Consider the following 24758-nt stretch of genomic DNA (forward strand, 5'->3'; position numbering starts at 1 on the left):
GCATATTCTTCATAATTTTATAAAGAAATTTTCTTTTATCTTTTGTTTCATGTTGGCATTTCCTAAATTCAAGGCTTCGTTGTATGCAAAATATGTAATTATTTTTCCAATATCATACAATAATTGTGTCACATGTAGATATTCTATATTTCGTTCCACAACGTTATACCAATATTCAATGTTTTTAAGGTTAAAATCCTTATTAAAACTTGGAACTATTTTTTTAATTTGTTCTAAAAGAGATTTGGTCATTTCACATATGTTTGAGGTTTCCTATTTCTTTGGAGCAGAAGGGACACATTGGGGACAAATTAAAAATTTTATGCGCCACATTTGGTGTTATTAGATTTCCCTTCAAGGTTCTGTACAATATGTTTGATTTCTTACCAGTGAAATGGTAGAGCCAAATGCTTCTGTAGTTAATTTTTATCTCATCCCCAGTTAAATTAAATAGTTTTAAAGCACTATCTTTTAAATTTTTCATATTTTTACAATAAATTATATTTTTTACATCGGCTTTTTCGCATTCTATCAATTGTTTTAACTCTTTCTTAGCTTTTATTTTTATATCGCTATAATATGAGACAGGATCAGGAGTGCCTTCTTCCGGTTTGAGTCTATTTGATCGATTCCCAAATGATCGAACGGGTCCCATTTGATCGAATTTCCATTTGATCGAATTGCATTTGATCGAATGGCATTTGATCGAATTTCCATTTGATCGAATTGCATTTGATCGAATGGCATTTGATCGAACGAAATTTGATCGAAAGCTACTGTAGGGTAAAACTACTAGTTTTTGGGAGTAAATCGAAAAGGCAACGGTGCATACGCGCCTACGGCGCGCGTACATACACCTAACTTAACCTAACCTAACCTGACCCTATTTATATATATCAAAAACAACGGGCCGTTATCGTCGATGTCACAAAAAATTCCATCATATAGTGTTTAAAGTAAAAATCTCTTAATCTTTGTGGCTTAATACAGTTAAAGCAATGAATTACTCCATCATTATTCCTTCTGCACTTAAGCAATGAATTATTCCATCATTATTCCTTCTGCACTTCATATTGACATTCGGTAAATTAAAAACATACCAACTGGTACTATAAATACTTTTGAATTCGATCAAATAGTATTCGATCATTTGAAGGTTCGATCTTATGAAACAAATGACAAATGGGATTCGATCAAATGGAATTTCGATAAATTGCAACGTATAATGATCGACTGTCGATCACATATTTTTCGATCAAATGGACCAACACCATTCTTCCTAGGTATATATTTCATCTATGGGAAAAGACTTTGCAATGTCAGTGACAAAATTTTTAAATTCTCGGTTTAGTGCTCTCTGGGGAGGAAAACTAATATTTAGGCCACCTTTTAAAAAAGGGTTGCACCAAAGCTTTGTATTTTTATTAAAAATTTGGTGGATAAAAAGGAATTTTAGCTCGATCCATTTCTTGTTAAATTCGGTTTCTGTAGTAAATGGATTGTGCTGAATTGGTAAACTAATAAACTGTTGTAATTTAACCGGTTTTCCTAATTGTAATTAGATTTTCATTAAAAAGCTAAAAACATCAACATAAAATTGTGGTATAAATTTAAAATAAAAATCAACATTTTTAAAACAGAAAACTACAGCCTCCAAACCATAGTAATTGGTTTTCCTTAGATGATAATTGAAGAAATGTAATTCTGCACTATGACTAATTTTATAGCACATAAAACACATATGAAACTACATTTATATTTGTTTGAATAAATAAATCTTGTTCTAAAGTAAAAGTAATTAGATTTCTTATGTGAAATGTTTTTTCAGCGTTTCAATTCATTCCTCAACGCGATTTTTCGCCTCGGTGCAAACTAGGCTTTATTAAGGGAAGAAAGCAGTTTAGTCATTCAAACGAGAAGGGATAATTAGCCGTGGCAGGGAAGCCGAACAATAGAGGACTCTATTCAGCGACTAATAAAGGACGAATAAGCTCCTTTTCTATACCAGCGGCGAGAAAGGAATTTTAGCATAACTTGGCCATCTTTAATAACTTGGACCTTTCAGCGGCAAAAACAAAGTTTGTCCGCAATCAATACGAGGTATTCCTTTACCTTTTTCCACTATGGAACTTTTTTTTATCAATCTAAGTCGAGGCTTAAGACGAAACTAATGAAATCGATACCCTCTCCGCTAATTGCATCACCGTATGCGTTAATTAAACTTATTAATTAAACTTATTTAAGGTTCATGCAAGTTAAATTCAATATTTATACAAATCCCTAACCAAATTACATTATATAAATACTAAACCGATATTTACATTATATAAATATTATATCGATATTTACATTATATAAATATTATATCAATATTTACATTATATAAATATTATATCGATATTTACATTATATAAATATTATATCGATATTTACATTATATAAATATTATATCGATATTTACATTATATAAATATTATATCGATATTTACATTATATAAATATTATATCGATATTTACATTATATAAATATTATATCGATATTTACATTATATAAATATTATATCGATATTTACATTATATAAATATTATATCGATATTTACATTATATAAATATTATATCGATATTTACATTATATAAATATTATATCGATATTTACATTATATAAATATTATATCGATATTTACATTATATAAATATTATATCGATATTTACATTATATAAATATTATATCGATATTTAACCAATATAATAATTTTACCGATATTTAACCAATATAATGATTTTACCGATATTTAACCAATATAATGATTTTAAATACAGATATTTAACCAATATAATAATTTTACTGATATTTAACCAATATAATGATTTTAAATACCGATATTTAACCAATATAATAATTTTACCGATATTTAACCAATATAATGATTTTACCGATATTTAACCAATATAATGATTTTACCGATATTTAACCAATATAATAATTTTACCGATATTTACATTACATAAATATCATACCGATATTTACATAATATAAATATTATATCGATATTTACATTATATAAATATTATATAGATATTTACATTATATAAATATTATAAAGATAATTACATTATAAAATATTATAAAGATATTTACATTATATGAATATTATATAGATATTTACATTATATAAATATTCTATCGATATTTAACCCATATTATGATTTAACCGATATTTCACCAATATAACGATTTTAACGATATTTACATTATATAAATATTCTATCGATTATGCATTATATAAATATTCTATCGATATTTGCATTATATAAATATTCTATCGATATTTACATTATATAAATATTATATCGATATTTACATTATATAAATATTATATCGATATTTACATTATATAAATATTATATCGATATTTAACCAATATAATAATTTTACCGATATTTAACCAATATAATGATTTTACCGATATTTAACCAATATAATGATTTTAAATACAGATATTTAACCAATATAATAATTTTACTGATATTTAACCAATATAATGATTTTAAATACCGATATTTAACCAATATAATAATTTTACCGATATTTAACCAATATAATGATTTTACCGATATTTAACCAATATAATGATTTTACCGATATTTAACCAATATAATAATTTTACCGATATTTACATTACATAAATATCATACCGATATTTACATAATATAAATATTATATCGATATTTACATTATATAAATATTATATAGATATTTACATTATATAAATATTATAAAGATAATTACATTATATAAATATTATAAAGATATTTACATTATATGAATATTATATAGATATTTACATTATATAAATATTCTATCGATATTTAACCCATATTATGATTTAACCGATATTTCACCAATATAACGATTTTAACGATATTTACATTATATAAATATTCTATCGATTATGCATTATATAAATATTCTATCGATATTCGCATTATATAAATATTCTATCGATATTTGCATTATATAAATATTATATCGATATTTACATTATATAAATAATATATCGATTTTTAACCAATATAATAATTTTACCGATATTTAACCAATATAATGATTTTACCGATATTTAACCAATATAATGATTTTAAATACCGATATTTAACCAATATAATAATTTTACCGATATTTACATTACATAAATATCATACCGATATTTACATAATATAAATATTATATCGATATTTACATTATATAAATATTATATAGATATTTACATTATATAAATATTATATAGATATTTACAATATATGAATATTATATAGATATTTACATTATATAAATATTCTATCGATATTTAACCCATATAATGATTTAACCGATATTTAACCAATATAACGATTTTACCGATATTTACATTATATAAATATTCTATCGATATTTGCATTATATAAATATTCTATCGATATTTGCATTATATAAATATTCTATCGATATTTGCATTATATAAATATTATATCGATATTTACATTTTATAAATATTATATCGATATTTACACTATATAAATATTATATCGATATTTACAATATATAAATATTCTATCGATATTTAAGTTATATAAATAATCTATCGATATTTAAATTATATAAATATTGTATTGATATTTACATTATAAAAATTATGATTTTACCGATATTTCAACTACTTAAATATTATACCAATATTAAAGAAATATCACTATTTAACCTATTTTTTCTCTATTTAAAAATAATACCGATATTAAACTAATATAACGATTTTTACGATATTTCATCTTAGTAGAAGGAAAGTGAGGGCGAGGCTCCGATCCCAGGTTCAGGTTTAGGTTCGGGATCGAGATCCGGGATTTAAGGGATGAAATGGGGGTAAAATCGTCAAAACGTCAATGTATTTAGGGTATTTCTCGCGACGATTTGTTTTCCCGTATATCAACATATTGTGTCCAGGCCAACTTGTTCATTTATCTACGCTTATCTCGAAAGATACTTGAACGTATATCTTATCAAGTTTTATCGTACGGAATAAGTTGAAATGATGTAAAAATTAATAACCTAGGCGACGCGTGCGCAGATTACCCCGGGGGACGCGGTTAATTTGAATTTAAGAGTGTTTTGACGTCATGGAATATTCGTTGTTAAAGTAGAATGGAAATATTTTTAAACTTCATTTTAATATCATTGTAGTATGCTTGACACTTGAACCAATCTCACGAGTATTTCTTAAAAGAATATCTCGATCGCGTTTTATCGTACGAAATAAGTGGAAATTATGTAAGTTGTATGATTAATAACCTAGGTAGGAAGATAGCGCGCGCGTGCGCGGATTACCTGGGAGGCGCGGATTGCCCGGGGAGCGCGGTTAATTTGAATTTAAAACATGGATTCCCTCTCCGAAATAATTCATGTACCCAAAATTGGACCGCAAGTTTTTTTCTTTTAGGGGAATCTCTATGGGAGTTTAACATTACAATAAAGCTAATAGGTCCAGTTTGGGATACTTTTGGTCCGAAATGGGGTACATAGGGCCGAAAATGGTGACTTTGGTCGTTTTAAGGGTACTTTTGGTCTATTTTGGTCCATTTTTGGGTACATCAGAAAAGCAGTTGGAAAAACGAAGAGCCTTTTTTTTCCACCCATCTCCAAACTCCAAAAATTTATTGCTTTAATTTATTTATCGCTTCCGTAGGTATAAAATAAGATAAAAACCACTTACCTATATTTTAATTACGGTAAATTAAAAATACTTAATTAGTGTACTAAGTTACGTTTAAAAGAACCTTTTGTAACAATTCCAATATGTAAATATAGGTAAAAGGATTGAAAAAATATTTAAAGTGGTTTTACTGATAAACTCTAAAGGAATTTAACTTTAAAGGGTATCTTAGATTATGGTTTTTAATTTTATTCAAGTTGAAAACGTATTAAGAGTCCTTCAAAGTACTATAAAAGGATTTTATTTACGAACTAAATTCATATTTTCTTCAAACTTTCAATTCGCTTTTATTACTATTTAAATACGGTAAAATATAATTCTTATACACAAATATAGTCAGAAAGATACTATAAAACACTAAAATTAAAATTAAATTAAATTTGTGTGGATAAGATTTGTAAATATCATTTTGAAACTAATAACTTTCACGCTTTATTTAAGTCAAGCCAATAAAAACAATTACCTATATTTTAAATACGGTAAAATATAAATACATTTCCGATATGTAAATAGGTAGAATAACACTATGAAAAGTTCCTTTTTCTTCTTTTAATACGACAACACACAACTCTGATACGCAAATATATAAAGAAAATATAAAAAAATTTACTCTACGTTCGATACGTTAAAATACATTTCCGATACACAAATATAGATAAAGAAATACTATAAAATGTAAAAAGGTAGAAAAATACTACACATTAACCATTATGAATTTAAGCTTACAACATCCTTCACGTATAGATCATAACATATATGTTCAGAGTTAACTTGTTTCCTCGTTATCTTTATCGCATGTGTTTTAAATAGCGTATGGAATAAGTTAAGAATGTACTGAAATGGTGTATGTTTAAACCTCGTAGAATAAAGAGTAAAACATATGTTCAGAGTCGGCTTGATTACTAAAGCGAATAACACAGAGACGTTTCCGGTGTAGTCACGTAGGAAGAAAAATACTACAACACTCTCTATACTCTACATTCAACACGTTAAAATATACTTCCGAAATGCCAATATAGGTAGTAAAATACTACAAAATCTTTATACTTTACCTTCAATACGTTAAATTACATTCCAATATGTAAATATAGGAGGAAAAATACTACAAAAGCCTCTTTTCTTGGCGTTCAATATGTTAAAATAGATTTCTGAAATGCAAATGTAGGTAGTAAATACTACAAAATCTCTATACTCTACCTTCAATACGTTAAATTACATTCCAATATGTAAATATAGGTAGTAAATACTACAAAAGCATCTTTTCTTGGCGTTCAATATGTTAAAATAGATTTCTGAAATGCAAATATAGGTAGTAATTACTACAAAAGCCTCTTACTCTACGTTCAATACGTTAAATTAATGATATGCCTCCGATCGAATCGTTCATTTTTCCTATTTAAATATACGCATTTAAATTAGAATTGCTTCTAGTGTTCGGCAGTCGATTAATTTTTATCCACAAATTTTCCGATTTATTTAAAAAACGTTGGTAAAAAGAATATCATTTTAACTTATTTAATTGTGTTTTTTACCCAACCAAGCATTTATTTGAATAAAAGTGGTATTTATTTAAATAACCAATAGTTAAATAAAAATTGTTAAATGTTTAAATAATCGAAAGTGAACAAGCCTATTTTTTAAATAAAACAAACAGACTTTAGAGTTGATAAGATTTGTAAATATCATTTGAAACTAATAATTTTCACGCTTTATTTAAGTCAAGCAATTACATTTTTAAAAATGAAAGAAGTTAAACAATATAAAAATTTGTAAATATTGTAAATATTTTTAGGTAATAAAGAAATTAAGAAATGTTTTAAATAAAATATCTTTCATTTTCTACTACATTTTTAAAAATGAAAGAAGTTTAACAATATAATTATTCTAATATAATTTCAAAATCAGGTATTATTTAAAGTACAAATGCATAATTTAGTGAAGCAATTCTTATTTAAATACTTTTATTTAATTAATTTGTGTATCTGAAATGTATTTATTGAAAAATAAGTGGGTTTTACTATTTATCACGGTTTTATATATATATATATTGGAATTGTTACAAAAGGTTCTTTTAAACGTAACTTAGTACATTAATTTATTTTGGAAGTTCAAAACGTATTAAGAGCCCTTCAGAGTACTATAAAAGGATTTCATTTACAAACTAAATTAATATTTTCTTCAAACTTTCAATTCGTTATAATTTGAATTTAAATGAAAACATCATGGATTATAGGTGCGTAATCTACTATTAGACCGAACGGATTAAAAAATACTTAAAGTAAGTGGTTTTACTGATAAACTAAAGGAATTTAACTTTTAAGGGTATCTTAGATTATTGTTTTTAATATTATTCAAGTTCAAAACGTATAAAGAGTCCTTCAAAGTAATTTAAAAGAATTTTATTTACGAACTAAATCCATATTTTAGAAGTTAGCTTGTATGAAATACTTACTAATACCTGAAAAATAGACTTTAGAGTTGATAAGATTTGTAAATATCATTTGAAACTAATAATTTTCACGCTTTATTTAAGTCAAGCAATTACATTTTTAAAAATGAATGAAGTTAAACAATATAAAAATTTGTAAATATTGTAAATATTTTTAGGTAATAAAGAAATTAAGAAATGTTTTATTTAAAATATCTTTCATTTTCTACTACATTTTTAAAAATGAAAGAAGTTTAACAATATAATTTCAAAATCAGGTATTATTTAAAGTAAAAATGCATAATTTAGTGAAGCAATTCTTATTTAAATACTTTTATTTAATTAATTTGTGTATCTGAAATGTATTAATTGAAAAATAAGTGGGTTTTACTATTTATCACGGTTTTTATATATATATATATATATATATATATATATATATATATATATATATATATATATATATATATATATATATATATATATATATATATATATATATATATATATATTGGAATTGTTACAAAAGGTTCTTTTAAACGTAACTTAGTACATTAATTTATTTTGGAAGTTCAAAACGTATTAAGAGCCCTTCAGAGTACTATAAAAGGATTTCATTTACAAACTAAATTAATATTTTCTTCAAACTTTCAATTCGTTATAATTTGAATTTAAATGAAAACATCATGGATTATAGGTGCGTAATCTACTATTAGACCGAACTAATTAAAAAAAAATACTTAAAGTAAGTGGTTTTACTGATAAACTCTAAAGGAATTTTGGAATTTTCTAGAATAGCAAAGTAAAACTAAAACGTAAACCAAGTTTAAAACGAAACTAATAACTGGGAGAAAGGTTGAAGTAAGTAATTTTTTTTTGATTTTTCGTTTTTTAATTTTTGAGTTCCCTATATTATTATAAACTAAATTAAATATAATTTTTGAAAATTTGTGATAAAAGATCTGCTCCTTCGTGTTTTACATATATTTAAAAACTCGAGATTTTAATGAATTGTTTCCAAAGCATGAAAAATATAGCAGATCCTTTGATTTTAATTGTAGTTAGTTGTTACTTAAAAAAAGTCGCTAGCTGACTTGGAGCTGGTGTAGTTAAATTTTAAAAATGTGTATTTTAAATTTTGTTTGTAAAAGTTTTTTTGAAAAAGTTTAGTATTATAGTTTAAAATTATTAAATAAAATAAAATATAAATTATACATTTGGTTTAGTATTTTACTATTGCAAGTAAAATTAATAGTAATTTCAATTACTTTTTTAGTTTTTTTTTTGACAAATATGCAAACTATTTAGTTATTTCAAAAACAAATACGTCGAATTATTTGGTATTCGAAATACTATTGGTTAGTTTTTATATCTTTAATTTTATTTTTCAGAACAATTTCTCTTTGTCTAGCTTCTTCTAACTTTAATTTAGATGGCCTTAAAGCCAAGTATTTAACAAATTTTGTAACCTAGTAGATGGAGCTTTAAACAATTTTTCAGTCATGTAGTCAAGGAAATGTTCAAATATACGTGTATTTGGTCATTTTGATGGTCAAATAGCCCAGTATGGAACTGCGAGATGATAGTCAGACATTGAGACGCGGGTGGCGCCCGTGCCCCAGCGTCCGCGCCAGCCCCGTCGGTGCCCCATTTCACATTTCAGACGTCGACGGAGGCTCGGGGCACCATCAGGGCGAGGGCGCGGACGCTGGGGCACGGGCGCCACCCGCGTCTCAATGTCTGACTATCATCTCGCAGTTCCATACTGGGCTATTTGACCATCAAAATGACCAAATACACGTATATTTGAACATTTCCTTGACTACATGACTGAAAAATTGTTTAAAGCTCCATCTACTAGGTTACAAAATTTGTTAAATACTTGGCTTTAAGGCCATCTAAATTAAAGTTAGAAGAAGCTAGACAAAGAGAAATTGTTCTGAAAAATAAAATTAAAGATATAAAAACTAACCAATAGTATTTCGAATACCAAATAATTCGACGTATTTGTTTTTGAAATAACTAAATAGTTTGCATATTTGTCAAAAAAAAAACTAAAAAAGTAATTGAAATTACTATTAATTTTACTTGCAATAGTAAAATACTAAACCAAATGTATAATTTATATTTTATTTTATTTAATAATTTTAAACTATAATACTAAACTTTTTCAAAAAAACTTTTACAAAAAAAATTTAAAATACACATTTTTAAAATTTAACTACACCAGCTCCAAGTCAGCTAGCGACTTTTTTTAAGTAACTACTAACTACAATTAATATCAAAGGATCTGCTATATTTTTCATGCTTTGAAAACAATTCATTAAAATCTCGAGTTTTTAAATATATGTAAAACACGAAGGAGCAGATCTTTTATCACAAATTTTCAAAAATTATATTTAATTTAGTTTATAATAATATAGGGAACTCAAAAATTAAAAAACGAAAAATCAAAAAAAAATTACTTACTTCAACCTTTCTCCCAGTTATTAGTTTCGTTTTAAACTTGGTTTACGTTTTAGTTTTACTTTGCTATTCTAGAAAATTCCAAAATTCCTTTAGAGTTTATCAGTAAAACCACTTACTTTAAGTATTTTTTTTTAATTAGTTCGGTCTAATAGTAGATTACGCACCTATAATCCATGATGTTTTCATTTAAATTCAAATTATAACGAATTGAAAGTTTGAAGAAAATATTAATTTAGTTTGTAAATGAAATCCTTTTATAGTACTCTGAAGGGCTCTTAATACGTTTTGAACTTCCAAAATAAATTAATGTACTAAGTTACGTTTAAAAGAACCTTTTGTAACAATTCCAATATATATATATATATATATATATATATAACAAACCGTGATAAATAGTAAAACCCACTTATTTTTCAGATACACAAATTAATTAAATAAAAGTATTTAAATAAGAATTGCTTCACTAAATTATGCATTTGTACTTTAAATAATACCTGATTTTGAAATTATATTAGAATAATTATATTGTTAAACTTCTTTCATTTTTAAAAATGTAGTAGAAAATGAAAGATATTTTAATTAAAACATTTCTTAATTTCTTTATTACCTAAAAATATTTACAATATTTACAAATTTTTATATTGTTTAACTTCTTTCATTTTTAAAAATGTAATTGCTTGACTTAAATTAAGCGTGAAAATTATTAGTTTCAAATGATATTTACAAATCTTATCAACTCTAAAGTCTGTTTGTTTTATTTAAAAAATAGGCTTGTTCACTTTCGATTATTTAAACATTTAACAATTTTTATTTTACTATTGGTTATTTAAATAAATACCACTTTTATTCAAATAAATGCTTGGTTGGGTAAAAAACACAATTAAATAAGTTAAAATGATATTCTTTTTACCAACGTTTTTTAAATAAATCGGAAAATTTGTGGATAAAAATTAATCGACTGCCGAACACTAGAAGCAATTCTAATTTAAATGCGTATATTTAAATAGGAAAAAATGAACGATTCGATCGGAGGCATATCATTAATTTAACGTATTGAAGGTAGAGTATAGAGATTTTGTAGTATTTACTACCTACATTTGCATTTCAGAAATCTATTTTAACATATTGAACGCCAAGAAAAGAGGCTTTTGTAGTATTTTTCCTCCTATATTTACATATTGGAATGTAATTTAACGTATTGAAGGTAAAGTATAGAGATTTTGTAGTATTTTACTACCTATATTGGCATTTCGGAAGTATATTTTAACGTGTTGAATGTAGAGTATAGAGAGTGTTGTAGTATTTTTCTTCCTACGTGACTACACCGGAAACGTCTCTGTGTTATTCGCTTTAGTAATCAAGTCGACTCTGAACATATGTTTTACTCTTTATTCTACGAGGTTTAAACATACACCATTTCAGTACATTCTTAACTTATTCCATACGCTATTTAAAACACATGCGATAAAGATAACGAGGAAACAAGTTAACTCTGAACATATATGTTATGCTCTATACGTGAAGGATGTTGTAAGCTTAAATTCATAATGGTTAATGTGTAGTATTTTTCTACCTTTTTACATTTTATAGTATTTCTTTATCTATATTTGTGTATCGGAAATGTATTTTAACGTATCGAACGTAGAGTAAATTTTTTTTATATTTTCTTTATATATTTGCGTATCAGAGTTGTGTGTTGTCGTATTAAAAGAAGAAAAAGGAACTTTTCATAGTGTTATTCTACCTATTTACATATCGGAAATGTATTTATATTTTACCGTATTTAAAATATAGGTAATTGTTTTTATTGGCTTGACTTAAATAAAGCGTGAAAGTTATTAGTTTCAAAATGATATTTACAAATCTTATCCACACAAATTTAATTTAATTTTAATTTTAGTGTTTTATAGTATCTTTCTGACTATATTTGTGTATAAGAATTATATTTTACCGTATTTAAATAGTAATAAAAGCGAATTGAAAGTTTGAAGAAAATATGACTTTAGTTCGTAAATAAAATCCTTTTATAGTACTTTGAAGGACTCTTAATACGTTTTCAACTTGAATAAAATTAAAAACAATAATCTAAGATACCCTTTAAAGTTAAATTCCTTTAGAGTTTATCAGTAAAACCACTTTAAGTATTTTTTCAATCCTTTTACCTATATTTACATATTGGAATTGTTACAAAAGGTTCTTTTAAACGTAACTTAGTACACTAATTAAGTATTTTTAATTTACCGTAATTAAAATATAGGTAAGTGGTTTTTATCTTATTTTATACCTACGGAAGCGATAAATAAATTAAAGCAATAAATTTTTGGAGTTTGGAGATGGGTGGAAAAAAAAAAGGCTCTTCGTTTTTCCAACTGCTTTTCTGATGTACCCAAAAATGGACCAAAATAGACCAAAAGTACCCTTAAAACGACCAAAGTCACCATTTTCGGCCCTATGTACCCCAAACTGGACCTATTAGCTTTATTGTAATGTTAAACTCCCATAGAGATTCCCCTAAAAGAAAAAAACTTGCGGTCCAATTTTGGGTACATGAATTATTTCGGAGAGGGAATCCATGTTTTAAATTCAAATTAACCGCGCTCCCCGGGCAATCCGCGCCTCCCAGGTAATCCGCGCACGCGCACGCTATCTTCCTACCTAGGTTATTAATCATACAACTTACATAATTTCCACTTATTTCGTACGATAAAACGCGATCGAGATATTCTTTTAAGAAATACTCGTGAGATTGGTTCAAGTGTCAAGCATACTACAATGATATTAAAATGAAGTTTAAAAATATTTCCATTCTACTTTAACAACGAATATTCCATGACGTCAAAACACTCTTAAATTCAAATTAACCGCGTCCCCCGGGGTAATCTGCGCACGCGTCGCCTAGGTTATTAATTTTTACATCATTTCAACTTATTCCGTACGATAAAACTTGATAAGATATACGTTCAAGTATCTTTCGAGATAAGCGTAGATAAATGAACAAGTTGGCCTGGACACAATATGTTGATATACGGGAAAACAAATCGTCGCGAGAAATACCGTAAATACATTGACTTTTTGACGATTTTACCCCCATTTCATCCCTTAAATCCCGGATCTCCATCCCGAACCTAAACCTGAACCTGGGATCGGAGCCTCGCCGTCACTTTCCTTCTACTCATCTTTTTAAATATTATACGGATATTAACCAATATATTATTTTACCGATATTTCCATTTTATAAATATTATACTGGTATTAAACCGATATTAGATTTTACCATAAGTAACATAGTAACAATAAGTATGACACTTATAAAAACCTTTTTAATTTTTATCATTTTAGCCTAATATTCCGCCTATCTATCGGAAACCAGATATTTTGGGTTAGTGGAGTCTCGCAAATTTTAGACACTAGAGGGCTCTGTGCTGATAAAACATCTTAATTGCGCAATAACTATGAAAATCAGTTTGGTTGTAAATATCGTTAATTGTCATACTTATTGTTATTATGTTACTTATGATTTTAAAATAATTTCCTTTTTTTAAATATTTTACCGACATTAAACCAATAGAATATCACGATTTTATGTATATTTCCTCTATATAAATACTAAAGAGATTTTAAAACGATAGCAAAATTTTACCTATATACCGATTTTAAAATTTTACCGATACCGATATTAAACCGATATTGTGAATTTACCAATATTGCAACGTATAACATGATTTTAACTTCATTAAACCGATATTGCGATTTTACAGATTTTAAACCACTCAAAGTTATGTAACCGATATTAAACTGATCTGATGATTTTATTAGTGTTACCGATATTTCCATCAATATCATGATTTAACAATAAATTAACCAAAATCTTTTTCTTCTGAATTTAAACCATAAAAACTTAATGAGACAGAGTAAACCAGCGCTCGAAAACGTGGAGGAAGGGCTTGTAACTGACAGTTGTGAGTGTAGACGTACCTTCGCGCGCACAGCCTGCACCTCCTCCGTTTTCTGGTGCTGCCTTAACCGGAATTTTATCTCTGTGGGTATTTTAATTTAAACATTTTACATCTGTTGGTGGCTTAATACTAGGGATGTACCGATAATTGTACAGCCGATACGGCTATTCGTGGCCGATAAAACGGCCGATATATCGGCGGTAATATCGGCCGATATGCACATTAACATTATTGATTATGATAAAATCATTATAAAATTTTATTCTAATTTTTAATGAAAAAAAGTTTGGAAGAGCATATCCAAATATATCTCTTTTCATTTTACGTGAGACATATTTTGTATCACAAATCGAATATCGTGGTTTTTTATTTGTTTACACTCGTAAGTAACCCCCCATATAGTGCGGGACGCATATTTACGAACCTTGGTAACCCCTTTCTAAAAAAAGGTATGATCTATAGCTTCTGAAGTCTGGAGTACGTGGCGCGGCCAATCAAATCAAATATTATCATTAGTTAGTTCATCGAGAATTTTCTTATTTTGAAATGTTTTTCTGAAAATATTTTTCTAATACCGGTATCGGACAATATCGGCTTCGCTTAAGCCGATATTGGCCGATATCGATATTACAAAAATAGACCGATATATCGTTGCATCCCTACTAAATATACTAAATAAGTAGTCTAATAGGGGGGTATTTTCATACCTGTATTAGTACATTCATAGCTCGTCAAAGGGGAGGACATTGGCCTCGTTTAGCGGGTACTTATAAGAAATATTTTCTATAATTTATATACCGTACGTATTTCCAATATATATTGATACGAAGTTATATATAGAGCGTTATTTTAAAAATCGCTTGTATATTTTAACATAAGTCTGCCTATCATAAAGTGGTCCTTTTAATGATAAATAAAACAGGCAATAAAAAGCCCCCGTTTATATGAATACGTTATAGAATATAGACTTGACATCTTGCCTAAAGTTATTGAAAAAAGGCCGTCTGGAGGACAAAAGAGAAAGACGCCCTCAATAGATGGCGCACCCCCTGGCGGAGAAGGCGAGCGTCCTTATTTCCAATAACTCGTCTCCCTTGGCACAGTCGACCTTAAGCCATTGGCATAGAAAAACTACGGGGGAAACTTTTGACAAAAGAAGGCCTTAACGCGCACGAATATGGAAAAGAAAAGTGTAGGCCAGGAATGCGTCAGGCAAAGGACCAAGAGGGGGGGACACCTTACGGAAGGGGGAGGGGGCGGAAGCTGATTGAAAGGTGTGGGGTTGACTCCTTCGATATATACCTTGGAGATACGGGAACCCCAGTCTTAACCCGAACTGCCAGTTTGCCGGTTTTGTCGACCGCTTGGGCGCTTTTTGCAGGGTTCAAATTATCATTTTTATCGTCCTATTTTCTTATATCTTGAATAGGAAAATAGCATTTTTTTTTTATATATCCGAAAAATTTTATTATGCAATGTAATTTTTTTTTAAATCAACGGTTTTATTTTGCACAATATTAAAATCAGTTTAAAAAAAGACCGACTATAGTTTCGGCTTATTTAGGCCATCATCAGGGGAACAATGCAATCGATACAAGGGGCGGAAAGACATTTTATACCATTTTTATTTATTATTTTTTGTTATTATGTTTACTGTTTTTATTTTTTATCCTTCTTCATTTTTTCGATCCACGAGTAAGCGATGTTGGACCAGCGACACCAATGAAAAATGTACACAAGAAACCGTGCTTCCAATTTGAGGAATTTTATCTCTTTTTAGGGATTTTCCGAACTAAAAGGGATTTTACTTTGGAAGAGAGGGAAAAAGGATTTTTTGAAAATTAATGATTTTGGGAATTTTCGTAATTTTCGCTAGAAATATTTTGGTCAAGTACTTCAAATACCGCGCCTCAACCTTTATTGGAATCCAAGAATGAAATTAACTGGGATTCGGAAGTGTGTCATAGATTTTATAATATTTTTAAGAATTTTTTTTCTTTATATAAGGCCTAAAAATTATAAATATTATTGTTTTAGTTAAAACAATTGTGAAAGGGATAGAAAGGGATTTATTAGAACCGACAAAGGGAGAAAGGGGATCGTCCAAGTGGAAGCACTGCCAGCGAGTGAAATTACTTACTCGTGGATCGAAAAAAATGAAGTAGGATAAAAATAAAAAATAAACAGTAAACATAATAACAAAAAATAATAAATAAAATTCGTTCGAAAATATTTGTAATAGACGCTTCAATAAATCATTCTCCCAAGAAAATGCCAAGAAGTAATATTTCCTATAGCCAGGACCCGCAAGTCACTGTTTGTATTGTGCTTGTTAAAATAATGGAACACCTCCACCTTTACGGCAGCAACAAGCGTTCCCCATGGCGTTCCCTTTTAACCAGGTAGCTTTTTTGACATATAATGGCTTAGCAAAAACACGACGTTCTGTTTACAGGTGAAAAGTTTCCATTATTTCCACAAGCACTATATTAACGATACCTTGCGAGTCCTGGCTCTCGGAAATATTACTTCTTGGCAATTTCCTGGGAGGATTATTTACATGTATTTAAGCGTCTATTTTTACATAGTTATAATAATCCTGTTTTATATATTTACAATCGCATTACTAATTTTCTCGAATAGAGTACACTAAAATGCTGAACAAAACAAAAGCTGCATTTGCATTTAGTTATGACTTATATCTTCTTACTAATCAACTAACAATTGCTGATAGCTATATGTTGAATGCCGTAAAATTGACGTCATACCAAAACCTCATGTGAAACGTGCGTGTAGAAATCCCCAAGAAGTAACCATGGTAGTTATGTTTGCCTACGTTATTATAAAAGCCCGTTTCTCCAATTTGTTTCTGGCATTTTAGTTTGTCTGTTCTGGTCGCTAGGTTCTCAAAAAAAAACATGGCCTTACAAATTATTATTTTATTACAAATTTGGGATGTAATTAACGGTTGTTTTATCTTCTTTTAATGGGAATATAACCTGTAAAGAAATCTTTATGGAAGACACCTTCAATTTTTCAAATTTCACTTTACAGTGGTGCCAAACATTTTTAAAGCCAAAGGCCTGAGCGGCCAGAGCTGAAAACGTTGGTGTTCGACACCAAATTCCTGAGGTTATATACCCTTTAAGAATTTTATTTCACAAACTTTAACATATATTTCATTAATTAAATGCCCATTTTGAGTAAGTTCATAACGAACTTCGCGAAAACCTCTTGAATGTAGGCCTGCACTGGCTTTTATAATAACATAGGCAACGATCTTTAAAATATTGGTTTGTTTTTAAATATTTAATTAAACACATTGTAACCCGGCCACCTGTTTAAAGGTATTATAAGTCGCTAGATGACTTGGGCCTAAGGTGGTGCCTTGGGTATTAGCCTAGCTGATTATTAATATTATTATTACTTTAATTTGAAATCCGATTGTATAGCTCTCTTCCCCTTTAATAATAAAATAAAATTATTTCGTCGATAATTTAGGCCTATTTAAAATATAACTCGGTATCTCATTCGCCTTAAGTATAAATAAATACTTGATTAAATAGGCGATAATAGTCCTTTAAATAAAAGATCATTCATAGCCGACTATAGAGTTTGTGCTTCTGCGTTTGGACATATAACTGGTTTGTCTATGGTTTCTCTTTATACTGCCAAAGCTGAGAATTTTCTATGCATAGATCTGGCAGCATTTTTCAACAGGGGGGAAGACAGTCAGAGAGGGGTTTATTTAAGCGCCTATTGGGGTTATTTGAAAACCACAATTTTAGACAGCGGGTGACTTTTTGGGCTAGTTATATTTCAATTTGGGCTGCGTGACTTTTACTTGGCAACCCTGTTCCTAACTATGGAGAGAAGAAGTTGAGGGATATTCCCACCCTATTTAGGGCGGTTGGAAAGCTCCTCTAGAGTTCAGTAATTGCAGTCGTCCGTAGAATGGTCTAGATTTATAGAGGCGACACGTGCAGGTGTCATCGGGGGAAGATCCTCCAATAGCCGACGTGTCTTCGAGTAGCGTATCCTGGTTGCAGGTAAAGGAGTCGTCAATCGTTCGAAGTAGCGACGGCGTGACGTCCGCAGAAATACGGAACCAAATACCACGTTCCTGACAAATCGAAATTAAAATCTATATTTCATTTTATGATTATTCGCCTTTTTATATTATATTAAATAAGATCAAATTTCAGTGTTGATGCGCTAATTTCCAATTTCAATTTCTAAGGTCGAGATGACCTTTCTCAAGGTCGAGATGACCTTAGTCAAGGTCGAGATGACCTTTCTCAAGGTCGAGATGGCCATTTTCAAGGTCGAGATCAGCATTTTCAAGGTCGATATAACTTGTTTCAAGGTCGAGAACGCACTCTTTCAATTACTTACTTTTTTTAAAAATTTTAATATATTTTCGAGGTAGACATTGCTATCACCATTTTCAAGGTCGAGGTCACCATTTTCAAGGTCTAAATCTAACTCGGAACACTTTTCGCTTTAAAAATAAGGGATTAATGAAATTCACCAAGTTTATTAGCTTAGATAGAGCTCGGCGTTCGGATAAAAAATTTTCCGTTCATTTCATTTATATACATATCCGAAAATTATCCGAATTAAACCATATTTGTTGCATATTAAATCGTATAATAGTCGCAAATAATATCCATAAATAAACAGTTAGTCGAATTTTTTGTGATTAATTTAAATTTTGGTGGTTAATTTATCCGTTTCCTCGAGCTCTAAGCTTATAAATCGAGGAATTTGTCACTATTCTTTTTTATTTCTTATTTGATTTGTCACTAATCGAATTAAGATAAGTAAATTGTGGTGCAGGCTCACTTCATAGGGCCTGGTAAATAAGGTTTCACAAATGATACCTTAACAATCTTAAATTGTTACAAAATTTATTTCCAAAAAATATTTTATTTTAAATTAAGTGAATTTTGTAACGTCGAACACCCAGTAATTTGAATAGTTCCCGCTTAATTTTAAATAATAATTAACACAAAAACATCTAAAATCTTTCACCAACACCTTTCAAAATACCCCTTGCCTTACAAATTTGTAAACCTCGCCAAAATATTTGCTTGATACTATGCCTATGGTCTTTAAAGCAAGAATGCAACGACAAATACCTTAGGCCTAGCGGAGAGTTTTTGCGTCGTCTCAATGATTACAGCGGGAAAATACAGATTGCCGATGGACACCGCGAGAGCTCAGGTTTGTTAAAATTTTAACCTTTAAAATAACCTTTAAAATAGCCTTTAAAAGCTTTGATTATTTCAAAAATATGTACTAATACCGAAATTAGTAATATAATGCTAGTTAGTGGTTTAATCATTAAATTGTTGGACGTAAGGGTAAAGTGGCTTACAAATAGTTCGTCCAAGGCTTATCTATCTATCTGGAATAGGGAATTAGCAGCATGACGTCACGCCGAACCTTTATCTATGGTCGCCATTCTGTTAAGCATGGGTGCAGACGTATTACTTAAATCAGCGAATAAGTTAGATCAGTCCATTATTTAAGGGTGTTGGTCCATTTGATCGAAAAATATGTGATCGACAGTCGATCATTATACGTTGCAATTGATCGAAATTCCATTTGATCGAATCCCATTTGTCATTTGTTTCATAAGATCGAACCTTCAAATGATCGAATACTATTTGATCAAATTCAAAAGTATTTATAGTACTAGTTAGTATGTTTTTATTTTACTGAATGTCAATATGAAGTGCAGAAGGAATAATGATGGAATAATTCATTGCTTTAACTGTATTAAGCCACAAAGATGAAGATATTTTTACTTTATACACTATATGATGGAATTTTTTATGACATCTACGATAACGGCCTGTTGTTTTTGATATATATAAATAGGGTCAGGTTAGGTTAGGTTAGGTTAGGTTGATTTACGCGCGCCGTAGCCGCGTATGCACCGTTGCCTTTTTGATTTACTCCCAAAAACGAGTAGTTTTACCCTACAGTAGCTTTCGATCAAATTTCGTTCGATCAAATGCCATTCGATCAAATGCAATTCGATCGAATGGAAATTCGATCAAATGGGACCCGTTCGATCATTTGGGAATCGATCAAATAAACTCAAACCTATTTAAGGGATAATAAAGCTAAACCCTAAACAAATTTGAAGAAATTTAAAAACTTACTTATAGCTCGTACCGATAGGCCTTCGGGCAAACCAAAAGACGCGAAACTCGGGCCAAATAGATCTTCGAGTGAAAAGTTTAATTAAATTAAATAAAATAGCCAGAAATTCCAACGGTAGACCGGTTTCGTCCTATTTGGGACTCGTCAGCACCGTGCGGGAAATCTGGCTCGCGACTATAACACCGAAAAGAGAAACTAAGCCTAAATATTAAAAATTTCAAAACGAGTTTTATAGCAACGGAAAGCCGAATAGGGGGAGAGTGGTGGAGATTAATATATACGCAATGTTAAGTTAAAATGAACCACCTATAGACTGCATTTTAAATAATGATAAAATTAGCGTATAAGTAGATTAGTCCATTAAGAAAAGGGATAATAAAGCTAAACCCTAAACAAATTTGAAGAAATTTAAAAACTTACTAATAGCTCAAATCGGTACGAGCTATTTGTAAGTTTTTAAATTTCTTCACATTTGTTTAGGGTTTAGCTATTTTATCCCTTTTAATTATGGGCTAATCTACTTATTCACGTATCAAAACTAGAAAAAACGTGATTAAATTGCATCGTTGTATTATATGATTGCGCTTTTTCCCGTTGTTGTGACAAGTACCATCGAAATAGTTATTTTTAAAGCCGATAGGTGGCGGTGCGGTTATTGGAAATTCCTAAAAAACAAAGTTATAGTTTTAATTATTGCGTTGCCGTTGTTGGAAATTCGAAAGAATGGCAAATTTTGTTAAACGATAGAAAAATGATATTAAATTAATAATATACTTTAATTTAAATTAGTTAACTTCTCGATATTTCACGGCAAAAACTTGGATTTCCTAATTTCATAGACATTATTTACGGTGTGCGAAAAAAAAGGTTTATGCATAGATAAATTACTTTTGGAGATCTTAAGGACCAATAGTTACCAAACTTTATCAATTAGGAATACTAATTGTAAGAGATTTGGTCACTAAACCAGTGTCGAAGACCTAGTGGAATTTCATGTCATCTCCCCCTTTGGGTGTGGCTTTAACGATACCATAAATATATAATTTTTTTATGTAAGTGTGACACTTCCTTCACACGCAAACGTTTCACTGAGAGCTATTCACAAGACAGACTGCATTACGGGCTTCGTCGCAGTTTTGCGTCCGCTTGACAGCGCCTCGCTAGGGGGAGATTTTATCTGGTGATGACGTCACTTTGTTACTAGTTCTCAGTAAAATATTCCCCAATGTGACAAACTTATGGAACAATATTATAGACTTATGACGATACTAAATTACCTCTCTTGTAATTTTACATAGACGAATTTGACTCAAGTGTCTCAAATGACCATCACTAATTCTAGACTTTTTTCTTTGTAGTTCATATATTTAAGCCTACCAGGAAAAGGGGGAAGGATTAACTTGACAAGTACACTAACAAAGTGTCCCCAAAGTTTCCGAAGACATTTTTTTCTGCACCGCGAAAAGACGGTTACTTTTGGAGCAGTTCTTAATTTTATCTTTCACTCTACGCGTTAGGCCATACAACGGGTCTTCCTTGCCTGACAGCTGTCGGCTGGAAATGAAGACCACCTAATTAAAGACTCCTTTCAAGCCAGCCGAGGGACTCAGTATCACGAATAAAGAAAATACAGGGTGCTTACTATTAAGTCATCAAAATTATGATTTTTTCATCTTAAAATATTTCTTCACAGTCCTGATAGACTTAAAAAAATTTAATAATAAAAATTTATATCATTTTCCTGATGAGATAATTTGAGATCTAGGCCATAAAAATGAAACATGTGCACGAATTTCCTGCCAATGGCATTCAAAAAAATGTGTGCGGGATTTTGAATACCGTGATTTCACGTTGAATTTCAAGATTTATTATTGGATTTCGGATTTCAGGATTTCTCGTCGGATTTCAGATTTCAAGATTTCTCGTAGGGTTTCTCAATTTCTCGTTGGATTTTTGGATTTCTTGCCGGATTTTAAGATTTTACGTCGGATTTCCGGATCTCATGCGAGATTTCAAGATTGAAAATTTTGAAAATGTTATCCGGATTTTGAAGAAATCCAGGCGGGATTGCGGATTTCTTGGAAAGTGTATGTGATTTCATTGAATGTCCGACCCCTGGAAATTTATCGAGTCTATTACTTCGTTTAAAAATAAAAAATGTAAAAATTATACCCCAAAAGAAAATTAACCCACTGATAAACCATATTTTACTGAAGAAATAGTATTGGAAAATCAATGTATGACGGCCTTCCCTCCATACTATATTTTCTTCCGTGAGGTTATTTTGTTTAAGGAATTAATATAACAAAATAGTAAAAAATATATTATTTACTCGTAGCATTTGTAAGTATACCACAAAACCCTTTGCTTTACTGAAACCGTGTTCACGGGATATGACGTAAATTGCGTCATCAACTCTATAACGGAAACTGTAGTAAGTTCCTCACACGTTTCTGGCTTTGACAATCTGTGATTGATCATTGATTAAGTGATTTCTCCCTCGCCATCACGAGATTTTGTTTCCATGGTAACCTTTTCAATCCCCTTATTTTATGTTCCGTGTGAAACAAGGTTTCATAGACTCATTTCGGTCGTAAATAGCCCCTTTGAAGAGAAGTACACATTTCGGTCGTAAATAGCCCCTTTGAAGAGAAGTACGCATTTCGGTCGTAAATAGCCCCTTTGAAGAGAAGTACGCATTTCGGTCGTAAATAGCCCCTTTGAAGAGAAGTACGCATTTCGGTCGTAAATAGCCCCTTTGAAGAGAAGTACGCATTTCGGTCGTAAATAGCCCCTTTGAAGAGAAGTACGCATTTCGGTCGTAAATAGCCCCTTTGAAGAGAAGTACGCATTTCGGTCGTAAATAGCCCCTTTGAAGAGAAGTACGCATTTCGGTCGTAAATAGCCCCTTTGAAGAGAAGTACGCATTTCGGTCGTAAATAGCCCCTTTGAAGAGAAGTACGCATTTCGGTCGTAAATAGCCCCTTTGAAGAGAAGTACACATTTCGGTCATAATGCAGACCTTAATTTACATCAAATGACCAAAGGGGGTTCAAACTTTTTTTGGTTTCTCAAATATTTATTTGAACTGAAATACAACATTTGTCCCGGAATTGATAAAGGAATATCACTGACAATAGTTTTGCCTTTTGGCTTTTAATTAGTTTAGGTTTGCTTCGATTGTGTGCAATTTAAAAAAATAAATTGTTAATTTAGACTCTTTTTAGAGATCATAATGAATCGCCATCTAGTTAAAACGTGAAGTTTTACTGAAAATTGTGCTGTGGTTTTTGACATGCGGTTTTCAAGATACCAGATATTTTTTGCGTTATATTATTTTAAAACAATAGTTTTTTTTAACGAACTGATTTTCAGATTTATTTTGCAATCAAGGTTTAGTTCTCAGCACAGGGCCCCCTAGTGTCTAAATATATCTAATGAGATTATCTTCTCTTTATTAACTATGAACAAATATTTACAACTATTTATAAGAAGAATAGGCATTCCTCTAAGGAAGAACCTGGCGGAAAAGTGTTCAGCACCGAAGCAGCATTCCCTCGTTGGACCGCGATCGCAATGCGTTGCAGCAGATATTCTGGCGAACGCGGTTCTCCCGTTACTTCCCGAATCCTTCGGCCTATGGCATGGACCAAGGACAAACCTTCGCGCCCGAACGACCCGAGAGTCTCAATAGCCACAGCCTTAAACACGAAACGATTCTCTAGGCCCGAGTACTTTTCGCGCTTCTTCCTTTCAGCCTGGGTAGCGGCCCAGAGAGGGGCTGATGAAGATGAGGACAAATACGAAGGCGCTAGAGGGTCTGTGCAGGTGAAATCCCACACCAACGATTTTCCGCCGGACCATGGAACAAGGGACATTCCGTCTGGGCGTTTTCCGTCATCGCGGGACAACCCAGGTGGCTCGAGAACAGACGGTACACCTGCAGATACTAAGGCGCGTCGCAGGATGTCGTTGACGGCACCGTG

This window comes from Leiobunum rupestre, chromosome 10 (assembly GCF_980474605.1).
Source record: "Leiobunum rupestre chromosome 10, qqLeiRupe1.1.hap1, whole genome shotgun sequence".
Lineage (NCBI taxonomy): Eukaryota > Metazoa > Arthropoda > Arachnida > Opiliones > Sclerosomatidae > Leiobunum > Leiobunum rupestre.